This window comes from Tenrec ecaudatus, chromosome 11, assembly GCF_050624435.1.
Source record: "Tenrec ecaudatus isolate mTenEca1 chromosome 11, mTenEca1.hap1, whole genome shotgun sequence".
Classification (NCBI taxonomy): domain Eukaryota; kingdom Metazoa; phylum Chordata; class Mammalia; order Afrosoricida; family Tenrecidae; genus Tenrec; species Tenrec ecaudatus.
The window spans coordinates 141,462,335-141,473,395 of NC_134540.1; the positions used below are offsets into that span (position 1 = coordinate 141,462,335).

General features: G+C 37.8%; 1 pseudogene; it reads right to left on the reverse strand.

Annotated features, from left to right (window-relative positions):
- Window positions 1–7,452: 7,452 nt before the first annotated feature.
- Window positions 7,453–8,446, reverse strand: LOC142461092 (protein phosphatase 1A pseudogene; annotated as a pseudogene).
- Window positions 8,447–11,061: the final 2,615 nt, after the last annotated feature.

Consider the following 11,061-nt stretch of genomic DNA (forward strand, 5'->3'; position numbering starts at 1 on the left):
TTTATCTGTCAATATATATACCTATTGACTTCTTTCCTCCTCTTTCAATGAGGCTATGTTCCCTGTTGATATATCTTTCTCCCGGGCAGATAGGCATATTGCAGCTGATCCAGGTACAGCTACTCAAACAAAGTTTTAAATTATTTTTCAGTCATTTTTTTCTCTTTTTTTAGGGCACAGCAACTCCCATGTTCAAACTGTAACTCCCATTCACAATGACGTGCTGCCCCCATCTTTTGATTTTCTTTTACTTCTCTGGATATTTATAATTTTTCGTGTCTATTTTGTCCTTATGTGTTATATTTCTTTTCTTTTTGCTTCTGTCTCTTTCCTTTATTTTCTCTTCTTTCATTCTACTTTTCCTAAATATATATATATGTGTGTGTGTGTGTGTGTGTATGTGTGTGTGTATCCTATTGTACTCAGCTGATTATAAATTGACACTTTCTCTTGCTTTACCCACAAGCTTTCTACTTACCATCTTTTCCCTAAATAAATATATTTCCACAATACATATTTGTTCTTAAAACCCCTCTTAAAATATATTTCCAATTAAAGTTAAAAAACACCAGGTATATTTATTTACATGAACCTTTATTATTATCTTTCTTATTTTATTTTCACTCTTACTTGGCCCCGCATGCCCTACTTGCTCATCTTTCTCTCTATTACTTGACTTTTCCATGGTATGTTTTCTGACTCCTACACAGCATCTCCAACAACTTTTGATAGAGCCCATTCACTCCTACATGGCCCAATAGTTCACACTCCACTATCGACTGCATCACAAATCCGTAAAAACATCAATCAACTGTAAAAAAAAATTGAGAACAGCAGAGTCAACTGGAAAATCATCCAAATGCAAATGAGGTATCAATAAAGAGGCCCTTCAATTACCAGAAAGGTAATTCAGAAGAATAATGCTTAACTGTCTTCAAAAGATGTGGAGAATGCTCATGAGACTTGTAGAGGACTGAAAAATGAAATGTTACAGCAAAAGGGGACCACAAGATAATTAAGAAGAGAGTAGAATTACACAACCTAATTAAAGACCTGAGTAATAAAATGGAAGAAAAGAACATTTGAATGGATGAACAAAGAGACAATGACTACAAAATGAGAGAAACAATAAATTAAAAATCAAAATAATCAAAAGACATCCTAAGAATAATCTGGGACACTATTGAAAGATACAGCCTACATCTCACTGGGATTGCAAAACAAAAAGAAATTTTAAAAAATTTACAGGCATAATAATAGGAGAAATCATGGGGAGGGAAAATTTCTCCAACATCATAAAGAAGGAGAAAATAAGTATTCAAGAAATGCAGAGAACTCCAAACAGAATAGGCCCCCAAAGAAAAATATTGTGACATACAATAATTAAACTCAACAATTTCAAGGAAAATACTGGCTTCTGAGTGCAGCTGTACAAGAAAATTACTTAACAAAGGAAAGCCTCAGGCTTCAACACACAGACTATATAGGCAAGAAGGAAATGATGAGACATATATAAAGTTTTGAAAGTAAAAAAAAACATCTCCCAAGCAAGAATCCAATATCTAACAAAATTGACCCACAAATACGAGGGAGAAATATAAGTATTTCCAGACAGGATAAAATAAAACCAATTTGTTAAACAAAGACTGGATCACTATGGGCAGGGAATCAATAGCAACAGCAAAACCAGAGACCATTACACAGACCATCAGCACCCAGAAGCTAATACATTGAAAGCAGCACCCCCAGCACCACAGAATTAGACAAGGGGAAAAAAAGGCACAAAGAAATACACAAAGAAAATAAAACACAAACACGGGAAAATGATAACACACCCACATGTGTCAATACTAGCAATGAATGCCAATCGATTGATTGTCTCAGTCAAGAGAAAAAGAAACGTAGGCTGGATTAGGAAACAATACCATCCATATGTTGCCTAAAAGAGACACACCTTAAAGTCAAAGTAAAAATAGACTATAAAGAAGAGGGTGGCAAATAATTTGCCAAACCAGTGGCATAAAAAATATATTTGTGATGAAATGAGTGTAAAAAGTAAACTTCAAGGTAACAAACTAATGAGAGACAAGAATGCACATTACAAAATGATTAAAGGAATAATAGCACACAAAACATATAACTAGAGGAAGGAATTAAGGTGGTATCCGGGTAGAATTACCTACTCGGTGATGCTGTTGTTAAACTAGAAAATAAAAAGGCAATGAGGCCAATATTGGGTGGTAGGGTGCTTATAATAGATTCAGTGTACTAGAGCCTGATTTAGATATCCCCCTGCGATTTTCCGCCGTGGAGCAATTCAGAGAGCTCAGGGAAACACTCTAAATTCACCGTGTCTGTCATGGGCTTCTCTAATCCTTTGCCAGGTCCAGCAGGATAGCACCACCATCACTTCTGGCACCCAAGATCCATGCATAAATTTCCCCAGGCTGCTGTCTAAAGGTGATCATAATTCTGAGCTCTCAGAGAGTTTCAGAAAACTAGTTCCCATCTCCGTTATCCTCCCCGCTCCTGAAGATTTGGGTTTTGCGTCTCCCCTTCCCAGATAGGAATGGAGTAGCTACATTGGCCATCCCCTTACCCCCTCTTCCCAGCTTGGTGCCTGCCAGCATTGGTCATAATAGATAATTAGGAACTAAGTTTTAGCAATTGAAAAACCCGTTCCCAGAGCACAATCTGCAGAGCTGTGCTCTGGTGTCCCTTCCTTCAGGGATAGCACAATAAAACCCTGATTCCAGGGCACCCCACAAGCCCATTATAAAAAGAATGAAAAAATTAAGAATACTTTCAATTCCGTGCTGTGTTCTTTTGTGTATCTTTGAATGTAAGCTGCCAAAAGCCCATCCATTAGCAAAGCATTAATATAATAAGACAGGTAGGACTCTAATCCTCAGGACCTCCCCAACAGACCAGAAGAGCTAGATAGTCATACCAGTGGCCTCTAGGACAATCAGGCAGACTGCAACAATACAGCAAAACAAGATAATCAAAGATGAGGAACAAAACTTGAGAACAATGGCAGATGCTATGAAGAGGCACAATATTTGAATAACTGGTCTACAAGAGTAAGACACAACATAGATAAAATTTTAAGAGCAGCAAGAGAAAAAAGGCAGTGATTCACACACAATGTACAAAGATGCTCAGATAATAATATGCTTAGACCAATCAGCAGAAAACAAGAAGAGGAGGAGAGAATGGAGTAACATCATCCAAAAGTTAAAAGAAAAAATGCAAACCTGAGAATCCTCTACCCTGTCAAACTATCTATTAACACATTGAAGACGGGATATTTTTTTACCAGCTTACCCAAGTGGCCAGGTATTTTTTTTGGCTGTTAGGTTTTTGTTTGTTTTTTTTTGCATTAAACCATAAATGGGTTTATATCTCATCAACTTTTTTATCATATTTATTTATAACTTTTAGTTTTTTTATATAAAACATTGCCTCACATTCTGAAACAATATTTTTCAATGTATGCTGAACATTATAACATTTATGAATGATAATCTTCATGAAATTTTAAACTCCTTGTAAAAAGAATCAACATAATCCATATTGTTTTGAAAAATTAGAAGAAGTAGGGCTAACAATTTCTTCGTGTCTTTTTGTGTAATGGGAGACTACTTGAGCGATTTACATGATATTTTACATTTCACCGAGGTTTGATCATAAGTGCACAACGCTTTGCAAAACAATTCAAACAAATAGTAACTATTTGGTTTAACCAAAATGCACTAAAATGCTAAATAAACAAAAAGAACATGAAGACAATCGAGTTTCATACATTCACTACTTATTTAAACACCCAAATAGATGAAGTAGTTAAACTAAATCCAAGCAGAGGTATCTGAAGACAGCCTAGAGAAATCACGAGTTACCTCATGATCAGTCCGTAACAGATGGCGCGTGAAACATGAGTAAACTTGGGGTCCGTCCACAATGTGTTAAGATAGAAGGTGAGGTAAGTCTCTCAGACAAGGGAAAACTCAAAGAATACACCACAAGACAACCAACCCTACAGAAAATCCTTGCTGACTGACTTGGTCAGAAGAAAAACATCCACCAAGCACAAGCAGGAGACCACTAGGTAAGGCAACTTGATCCAGATGTCAACGTGCTAAAAACAAAAGATAACATTGCCTCGGAGGGAAAAGACAACAAGAATGAAGTACCCACATAAACAGCACACTGATAGGGAAACACCCAAAACAACAGGTAAGAGATGACAGCAATGAATCCACAGATGGTGGTAATAACTCTGACTGTCAATCAACTGAATTCACCAATTGAAAGACAAAGGTTAGTGGACTGGCTCACAAAACAACCCATCAATCTGTTGCCTGAAAGAGACACATTTTAAGCTTGCAAATAAAAATAGACTAAGAATAAAAGACTAGTGGACAATATACCACACATACTGCAATTTTTAAAAGGCAGGGATTACAATCCTAATCTCTGACAAAATTGACCTCAAGGTGAAAACGTAACAAGAGATAAGGATTGGCACTATATAATGCTTAAAGGACCAGTAATCTAGGAACCAGTAAACATAAAAAATATATACATGCCTTACGAAAGTCCTGAGAAATTCATCAAAAAATCTATTCAAAAGATAAAAAATAAATTACAGACTCAGCAATAATAATAAGTGGCAAAAATAAACCACTATCAGAGAAAGATAGATCAGTGGAAAAGAAATTCAACAAGAAGACTATAGAGATAAATAGCACAATTAGGTGACAGGACCTGATGGACACTCATAGAGCTCTGTATCCGAATGCAAGAGAAATCACATTGCATTCAAGTGCATGTGGCTCCCTTTTGAAAATAGACCGCATGATGGAACACACGTTGAGGCTGAGTAAATCCAAACACATAGCGATTACTCACACATCGCTCTTAGACAACCACACCATAAAGCTTGAGCCCCCAAAAGGGATGACCAGCAAAAAAAAAAAGAGCAAACAGTTTTAGGATGAATAGAGGTCTTGTGTGACACAAATGGGTACTGGCCCAGATTAGAGAGGGAATTAGAAAGTTTCTAAAAACTATTGAAAATCAGAATACAAAGTAAGAAAACCTATGGGATACCGAAAAAGCAGTTATCAGAAGAAGTTTGACAGCAATTAATGCATAGATTATTCTCCACATTGATAAGAAAAAAGAGAAGGACTTCATAACAATATCGATAGATGCAGAAAAAGCATTGGACAACATCCAACAATCACTCCTAATGAAGCTACCCAAGAAGATAGGATGGCAGGAAATTTCCTCAAGTGAATACCAGCTATCTATGCAACGCCAACAGCCAGCATCATAGTTAATGGAGAAAAGATGAAAACAATCCCACTGAAAAAGGAGATCAGTCAAGAATGCCCCTTGCCCCACTTCTATTCAACTTCATAGTGGAGGTCCTAGATAACAACATAAGGCAGTGGAAGGACACTAAAGGAGATGAGGACGTGAAACCATGTCTATTTGCAGATGACATGATTCTATACATTGAAAATCTCCAGAGTTCCACAATAGGAGTACTGATAGCAATAGAGGAATATGGAAGAGCATCAGGATAGAAGATCAACAAACAGAAGTCTAGTGGATTGCTACAGATATCAAACAAAACCATGGAAGATAAGATTAAGAAGACAATACCCTTTCCAATAAGCACAAACAAATGGAGATATAAAGAGGTATATTTAACAAAACAAAAAAATTAGACTTATACAAGGAAAACTACAGAACCCTACTATAGGAAACCAAAGGCTACCTCCACAAGTGGAAGAATATCCCATACTCATGAATTAGAAGACTCAATGTAGTAGAGATGCCAATCTACCCAAAGCACTACAAAAGTTTAACGCTATCCTGATTCAAGTACCAACAACTTCCATCAAATTGGCAAAACTGACCACCAATTTCATATAGAGAGGGATGAAGCCCTGAATTAGCAGATAACTCAAGAAGGATAAAGTCAGAGGGCTCACTTTAACTTATTTTAACACCTTTTACACAATCACAGCAGTAAAAACTGTGTGGTACTGGAATGACAGGTACTCAGACCAAAGGAAAGAACAGAACACCTAGAAATAAAGCCATTGGCATATAGACAACTGATTTCACAAAAGGCCCCAAAAGCATCAAGTTGGAAATGACTCCCATCTTTTTTTGTTGTTTTAATTTCTTGTTTGTTAAATCAAGCTTTATTGATAAAATGGAATTCAGAATTTCTTAGTAGGAACAGCAGCAAGTTCAGCCAATCATGATAATAAAATGTGGCAGTCTTCTACATTACAAAGGAAGCTGCTGCTTATCAATTAGTAATTTAATGCAAGGACTTATAAAAGAGGGGTAAAGAATCCAGGCATTCTAATGCCAAGATTGATATTAAGAATTTACGGCAATGCCCTTCAATAGTCCTGGCAACAAGGAGAGAATATCCTGAAAGACAGTTTATACGAAGGGAAGGCTTTATCAACAATGCCAATCCCAACTCCAACATTTAGCTTACGAAAATCCCCTGGATGTTCAGCTTTTTAAGATTTTGAAATTATTCTCCATAATCACGTGCACATTTGGGCATCTAGCTGATGTGGCTGCTGTTCGCCCTGTGTCTCAATCCCAAATTCAAAACACAGCATGACTTTAAAGGGCTATATGTCTGCTGCATCACACAACAAGGCAAACATTTCTCAGAACTTGGTAAGTGATTTAAAGTAGTTCATAATTAAATATAAGCAGTTGTACAAGGATAATTACACTTGACACAAAACAAAATCATACAACGAAAATGGCTGGAGTCTGATTTATACCATGAATTGTGGTTTGAAATCTTGTTACGTAAGTCTCAAATTTAAAAAAAAATCAGTTTTGGGCTAGCTGTTGTACTGCTGAAGTTCTCTGTGGTAATGACTGTCACCCAAGTCATGTAGCCTTCTTTTACATTGAGGATGGCTGTTAAAAAGATTCAGCAACGGATAGGGCACGATATGACAAAATAACGATGTATAAATTACCAAGGGCACATGAGGGAGGGGGGAATGGAGAGGGAGGGGGAAAAAAAAAGAGGACCTGATGCAAGGGGCTTAAGTGGAGAGCAAATGCCTTGAGAATGATTGGGGCAGGGAATGTATGAATGTGCTTTATACAATTGATGTATGTATATGTATGGATTGTGGTAAGAGTTGTATGAGTCCCTAATAAAATGTAAAAGAATAAAAGAGAAAAAAATGATTAGGGCAAAGACTGTACAGATGTGCTTTATACAATTGATGTATGTATATGTATGAACTGTGAAAAGAATTGTATGAGCCCCCCAAAATTGTTAAAATAAATTAAAAAAAAAAGAAATAAAATCAGCAAAAAAAAGATTCAGCAAAGTAGAGCTGCACTCTCCTTTGGAGGTGCAGGTAAACTCCATGGCTAGATGCAGTTTTACCACGTACCATCAGTTGATGTGGAGTCAGTGCCATCTTTTTTTGTAAGGATTCAGTCTACTGTAAACAGCTTCACTTATATTCAGCTTGCTTGCTATTTCACCCCCTGGTGGGAGGCTAGTGATGTTCATCACTCCCTAATGTGTGCATCACATGGGCTAAGTCAGGGACGCCTTCCCCCTGCTTCTTTATGATTTCTTCTACTCTGCTTTCCAGGTACTTGTCCAACTCTGCCTCCTTCTTCACTGCTTCTGGTGATACTTTGGGTGCATTTGGCAAACAGATCAATATCACACTCATGTTGTCTTGATTTCCCTTATACAAACAGGTGTCAACTACTCCATTGCAAACTTTCTCAAGGTCATCAGTGACGTCAAGCCTGGATCTTACAAAACCACAGAGCTCTTCATTTCCCATAACATCCCAGACAGCAGTGCACACAAGGATATTGAACTGATCATCTTCTTCTGATCTTTCAATATCATAGACTCTAGGCTCTGGTGAGACAAACTGCTCTGTAGGACCTTTTCCATGGACACATTTGTAATTGAAATTCCCAAGGGTCCTCGATACAGCCAGAGCGCCATTTATACACTGAATCATCACAGTGCCACCTGCATTCTGAATCCATTCTTTTTCCAGCAGATTATTTGGTTTGTGATCTTGTGTGAAGAAGTGAACTTTCTTGTTCCTACAAAGTAATCCCCTTGAGTCTCTACAGTTAATGAAATAAGTATGGTGGGGAGAAATTAAGATGCCCACAGCTGTTGGCCCACTTCTATCTGCGCCATGTTTCTTCTCTGGCATAACTCTCATATGTTTATCAATCTGCAGAAAACTTGTTCTGATTCCACTCTTTACATTTTCCACGAAAGTGCTCCTGCAGACCCTTTAAAATCTTGGTTATTGGTGATGTGATGTAACAAATGCTCACAGCAGCATACACATGTTGCAAAGTTCCCCTCACATTCCTGCCCAGGCAACCAAAGCATGGTGGTCCCTTGCCATACCCCTCCATATCCCAACTGAGAACCCCCATGCTGTATTTACCTGCACTCCATCAGTGTGAACCCACTCCTTCAGTGACCCATGTGACACCCCTCCCACCCAGGTGAAGAAGAAAGTTAGACTTATGATCAATACTTTATTACAAAACTTTCAACAGTTGTAACAGAATCAACAGTACAATCCACCTAATGACAAAAGAAAATAAATTATAAAAATTTGGCCAGAGGAAAATGGATGGTAAAACAATAAAACAACAGAAAAAATCAATACAGTAAAAACACTGGTCCTTTACAGTATCAACGGAATTGACAAACTGCTAACAAACCTAAGAAATTATAGGACAGAGCAGTCATGAATATTAAGGATGAGAGATAAAACAGGGGAAATTACAATGGACTCCAAGGAAATTAAAAGACTAATTAAACATAATTATGAAAGACTGTACTCCAACTAGTGCAATAACTTGAAGGACATGGACAAATACATGGAAAACCAAAACCTCCCAAAATTATCTCATATGGACAAAAACCTGAGTAGACCCGTATCAAAAAAAGAAATAGATAAGGTTATTAAGGAACTTCCAACTAAATAAAACCCTGAAACTAATGGCTTCACAGGATAATTCTATTAAGTCTTCAGGGAAAAACTGACACCAATTCTCTACAAATGCTTCTAGAACATTGAAAAGGATGGTAATTGCCCATCTATGAAGCTAGTATAAAACTGATACCAAAGCCAGGAAATGATCCCAAACACTAGAGAATTACCAGCCAACATCTCCCATGAACATAGATGCAAAAATTCTGAAAAAATTTTGGCCAACAGAATACAAAAGTATATCACAAAAGTAATCCATCATGTGCCCGGCTATCGAAAGACATAGTGTCTGGGGTCTTAAAGGCTTGAAGGTGAACAAGCGGCCATCTAGTTCAGAAGCAATAAAGCCCACATGGAAGAAGCACACTAGCCGGTGCGATCACGAGGTGCCAAAGGGACCAGGTATAAGGCATCATGCAAAAAAAAAAAAGTATATATATATATATATATGTGTGTGTGTGTGTGTGTGTGTGTGTGTGTGTGTATACCATAGCGAATGAAGGGGGAAGTGCAGAGTGGAGACCCGAGGCCCAAGTGTCGACCACTGGAGATCCCCTCACAGAGGGGTTTAGGAGAGGAGACGGGTCAGTCAGGGTGCGATGTAGTACCGATGAACACAGCTTTCCCCCAGATCCTGGATGCATCCTCCCCCCCACTATCATGATCCGAATTCTACCTTGCAGGACTGGCTGGGCAGAGATTGTACACTGGTGCATGTGGGAGCTGGAGGCACAGGGAATCCAGGGTGGATGATACATTCAGGACAAGGGGTGTGAGGGGCGAGGCTGGGAGAGTGGAGGGTGAGTGGGTTGGAAAGGGGGAACTGATTACAAGGATCCATATGTGACCTCCTCCCTGGGAGATGGACGGCAGAGAAGTTGGGGAAGGGAGACTCCGGATAGGGCAAGATATGACAAAATAACAATCTGTGGATTATCAAGTGCTCATGAGGGAAGGGGGACCAGGGAGGGAGGGGGGAGAAAAGAGGACCTGATGCAGAGGGCTTAAGTGGAGAGCAAATGCTTTGAGAGTGATTAGGGCAAAGAATGATGTATGTATATGTGTGGATTGTGATAAGAGTTGTATGAGCCCCTAATAAAATGTAAAAAAAAAAAGAAAAGAAACGAATTAGGGCAAAGAATGTATGGATGTGCTTTATACAATTGATGTATGTATATGCATGGATTGTGATAAGAGTTGTATGAGCCCCTAATAAAATGTTTTTTAAAAAAATCCATCATGACCAAGTGGAATTCATACCAGGGATGCAGGAGTGGTTCAACTAGTGAAAAACAATCAACATTATCCATCAAATTAACAAGAAAAAAAGGACAAGAACCACATGACATATCATTAGACACAGAAAAATATTTCACAATATTCAATACCCATTCTTAATTAAGACAATCATGAAGATAGGATTAGAAAGAAATTGCCTCAATATAATAATAGCTATATACTACACACCAACAGCCAATGTTACAATTAATGGACAAAAGAAGAAAACTTTCCACTGAAAAGTGGAACCAACAAAGTTGCCCCTTGTCCCCACTTCTATTCACTATTGTCTCAGAGGTCCTAGCTAATACTGTAAGGCAATATATGGACATCAAAGGTATATGTTTGGGGAAAGAAAAAGTGAAATTATCATCATTTGCAAATGATTTGATTGCATATATTAAGAACCCCAAAGACTCCAAAATAGGATTACTGGAAACAATAAAGGAATATGGAAGAGTGTCAGGATATAAGATCAATAGCTAGAAGTTAATTGAATTGCTCTATATGACTGATGGGATTACAGCAAAAGAGAAAAAGAAAGTTGTATCCTTCAGAATAGCCAAGCATAAATTGATATATCTAGGTATCTACCTAACCAAAGTACAAAGAATCTATACAAGGAAAACTATAGAACATCATAACAGGAAGCCAAAAGGGATCTTCATACGTGGAAGAATATCCCATGCACATGGATCAGAAGACTCAATATTTCAAAGATGTC